At 34.0% G+C, this 4,473-nt stretch overlaps 1 pseudogene; it reads left to right on the forward strand.

The window, feature by feature from the left end:
• The first annotated feature begins 2,492 nt into the window (after positions 1-2,492).
• LOC150063410 (small nucleolar RNA SNORA40) lies at positions 2,493-2,595 on the forward strand (annotated as a pseudogene).
• The last annotated feature ends 1,878 nt before the right edge of the window (positions 2,596-4,473 follow it).

A 4,473-nucleotide genomic window follows, 5' to 3' on the forward strand; every position in this document is an offset into this window, starting at 1 on the left:
ACTTTTAGAAACAGGCCACTAAATGTAGGTACTTTCCAAAAAAGTTAAATTTATGTGAGCTATACTTCCAAATGCCTTTGTAACTGCCTTGATTCCTTCAATAGCCTTTCTGGTGTAATCCTGGCACTGTGATAGTCTGTTCTCTCCCCGAGATCACAGACATTCTTTCAAAAAGAAAGTCAAACCATATCACACTGTCAAAACTCAACAAGTGGCTCCTCACTTTGCTCTGAAGAAAAAACAAGGAACTTACAAGATACATGACTATAGACACTGCCTCAGACTTAACAGAGTTAGCTCTCCTATCACATCTCCTACCTCTCGTCTCTCTGCTGTTTGAAAACAGTGGGTACCTCCTGTCTCTACAGAGCCTCACACAAGTTCTTTCTTCTTCTGAGATGAACTTTCTCAGGGATGTACCACATATGCACTTAAAAGTTCATTTCACTTCTCTCTCTTCCTTCCTGTGTTCTCTTTTTTTTGCCATATCACTTTTCATCCACACATATGCTATATAACTTCTGGGCTTATTTATACTCAAATGGAATTTCCATATATTTTCAAATATTTAGCTATGACTCACCCCAAGTACATAAAAGAGTCTTGTGTATATTACATTTGTTGAAAAATATTTATTGAATGAATTATTGAAGCAATCTTTTTTGCAAGTTACCAAGATTGGCTATTAAATTAAGCAGAAAGAACACTGAATTTAAAACTTGTATATAAAACTTGTATATAACTTATTTTTCTGATTTGTAAAACAAAAGTGGTTCTATTTTGAAGGATATATTAGCATTATTCATCTCACAGACAGAATGTATATATTATTTAAATATTGCATAACCGATATGATGGTTTAGTTTACAAAATCACCACAGTAAAGTTATTTAAAAAGAAAGGACAGATCGAGGTCTATGAAAGATCAATCTCTGTCTAAAGTTGGCAGAATAATCACAAAGGGAACCATTAACTCATCAAATTTCATTTTTCAAAACCAACAGAAGTCATTTGGATAACTTTCAAAGGACTAATATTCCAGTGGATTAAAATTTTATTTTCCACACTGAAATGTAAAAGACACCATTTGAAAGCATAATTGAATATGCCAAAAATGTCTCACAAAAGATCATTGTCTATGCCAATGAAAAAAATTATAATGACTATGTATAATGCTGTTCTTGAAATGTCAACTTAAAAATACAAGTTTAGGGCCTGGGAGTTTGGCCTAGTGGTAAAGTGCTTGCCTAGCATGCACAAAAACACGGGTTCGCTTCCTTGGTACCACATACATAGAAAAAAGCTGGAAATGGTGCTGAGGCTCAAGTGGTAGAGTTCTAGCCTTGAGAAACTCCAAGGACAGTGCTCAGGCCCTGAACTCAAGCCTAGGACTGGCATAAAAAAAAAAACCCAAAACAAAACAAGTTTATCAGAAAAATCTGTTCATTCCCAAGGCTTATAAAAAATATACAAAAACACAAAGTTGTGAAAATCTTGCAAGTGAATTGTGACACTGCTTCATGTATTTCTGTTTTATGAATCTAGCCTGAAAGTACCAAAGAAGGTATGATAACAATACATAATGATAGGCTGATTCAATGACAATGATGGTTGTATTTCCTATGCTTTTAGCTTTTTCAGCTGTTAACAACAGGTAAAATACAGAAATTAATGCATCTTTGAAAATATTAAATCAAGAAGTTAATGAATATGTGCACTGTTGTTAAGCAGAACCCAGTAAATATACAGAAAAGCCACCAAATAGATCATGTTTCTTCATATTGAACAGTCAATATCATTGAATATCAATGGGCTGATTAAACAACACATTTGATGCAGCTAAAGAAGATTTAGAGGAGTGGAAAATAGACTAGAAAAATCAGACATAATGTAGCTCAGACAGAAAAGACTGAAAGCATAATAGGTAGATGGATAAATAAACATAAAGGAAAGAATTAAAAGATTTAACTAATTGAATTTCCTGAGTAATGGATAAGAGAGGAAAGGAAGATGAGGCCAGAACCAATTTCTGAAAATATAAAGCAGAGGATTTTCAGAAAGTTACAACAGATATTAGTCTGTCAAATCAGAAATTCTAAGAAATCTGAAGCAGAATATACAACATTTACATCTAAACACACAGAGAAAAGAACAAACTGTCATCAAAAGAAAAAGATGGAGTGAAATGATATTGAAAGATATGACTGGGTACTTAGAATTCTGTGCTCCAAAGAAAAAACACTTTTTAAGGAAAATATTAAGGAGAAAAGTACAATATTTCCAGGCAAATGAAAATGGAAATAAATAGCTTTCATAGACTTTTATCAAAGAAAATTCTATAGTATAATTCACACAGAAAGAGCATGGGGTCATGTACAGAGAAATTACAGACAATGCAAAGCCATGTGCCAATGGCATATGCCTCTAATCAGCTACTGAAGAGGCTGAGAAATGGAAGACTGTACTTTGAAGCCAGCCTAGGCATAAAAGTCTGTGAGACTATCTCCAAAGTAAGCCTTACAAACAGTAAATCTTGTTTTGCAATCCAGAATTCATTGTTGAGTATGAGTTTTGGCACACGTGAGAAAGACTATGATTCCTACAATAGTTGGGAATGCTGGGGAGTACAGTTAACTCATGTACATTGGCTCTGAAAATAAAGCTGATGTGAAAGTTAACAACAACAAGAAGACAGAAGGCAAAAAAAAGACCTCACTATCAACTCCTCACATGTTGAAGAGTAAGGTTTTAATTTTAAGGTGTAAATTAAAACTTTGACTGGCATGACATAAAAATGGCTTAAGTTACTGATATTCCTCTCTATGAAATTCATAGAATATATATATATACATATATATCACATTTTCTTTATTATCCATTGAGGGCACCTAGGCTGATATCATATGTTGGACATGTTGAATAGTACTGCATTTTACATGGTTGTGCTGGTGGCTTTACTGTGACAGGGTTTGTGGTCTTTTGGATAAATTGCTGGATCATAGGGTAGTTTATGTTTAGCTTTTTGAGGAAGCTCCATATTGCTTTTAAGAATGGCTGAACAGGCTTACATTACCACTAACAGATTTTTTAGGGTTTCTTTTTTTTTACTAAATCCTTGCCAGCATCGATTTGTGTTAGTTTGATTGATAATGGCTATTTTAATTGGGATGATCTGAAATCTCAGTGTTGTTTCAATTTTCATTCCCCTCTGTCCAGAAATGTTGAGTGTTAATATATCTATTGGCCATTTAGACTCTCTTTAGATCACTAGCCTATTTATTAGTTGGGTTGTTGGTTCTTTGAGGGCTTAACTTTTTATTCTCTATATAGTCTAGATAGTATGCCCTTGCCTGATATATGCTGGCAAAAATCTTCTCTCATTGTGTGTCCTTTTATAAAGCTTATTGGCCATGTCATTTGCTGTGCAAAAAATTTTAAGTTTAATGTAATTCTACTTATTAAGCCTTTCTTTGGTTTGTTGTGCTTCTGAGTCTTCACTGAGAAAGTTTCTACTAGTGCCAAGGAGCCTTAAGGTCCCCCCACCGACTTCTTTGCATGGTTTCAGATCCTACATTGAAGTCCTTGATCCATTTTGATTGGATGCTGATACGTGGTGATATAAAGATCTAGTGAAATAAGTCAGACCCGGGGACAAAGGCTACATGGTTTTTCTATGTTCATTCATAAGTAAACATGTTTGGTTGTATGTAAATGGTTATAAATGTCATTGATTGAAATATGATAGATTCAAGGAAGAACTCAAATAGTGTAATATCTTAGAAAGGCAAAGTCAAAGCCCCACAAAAGAAGCAGAAAGAAATGGATACTTGCAAAATAGGGATGAAGCCAAGTGGAGAGACGTAGACAATGAAGAAGGGGAGGGGAATACACAGCTAAGAATTCAATGTATATACTGTAAAATTAAGAAGGCCTAGAGAAGGATTGGTTGAGAATATTGAAAGTGATGGCTGCATTCATAAACTGCTTTGCTAATGGCAACTCCTTTGTTCTACCTAACGATAATCAATCAATCAATCAATCAGGGAGGAAAGAATTCTTATACACTCATTATAAATTAGTATAGCTACTATGGAAACCAATGTGAAGGTTCTTCAGGAATAACAACAGACATACCATAACTCCTGAGCATATGTAATAAGGAGTATAAGCCAGCAAACAATGGAGATATTTCATTCCAATCCATGTTTATAACAGCAATTTTCACAACAGCTTTAAATTTAAAAAGCAAGAAAGTCTTAAAATTTAAATATATTGTGTGTTTCTCCCTGAGTAATATTAACACTATTAGTATAAAGCATAATTGAGTTTCGAACCTTCTTAATCTCTCTGCAGGTATTTGCAACTTAAGAGTATATCAAATCTATCTCTGACTTTTTAAAAAATGAGATTTTCCTTTTAAGTTAGGTTTTTCAGTGATAGTATGGTCACTTTCTGTGCCACAATAGGTCTATT

The sequence above is a fragment of the Megascapheus bottae genome, chromosome 5 (assembly GCF_031878675.1).
Source record: "Megascapheus bottae isolate mThoBot1 chromosome 5, mThoBot2.hap1, whole genome shotgun sequence".
Classification (NCBI taxonomy): Eukaryota; Metazoa; Chordata; class Mammalia; order Rodentia; family Geomyidae; genus Megascapheus; species Megascapheus bottae.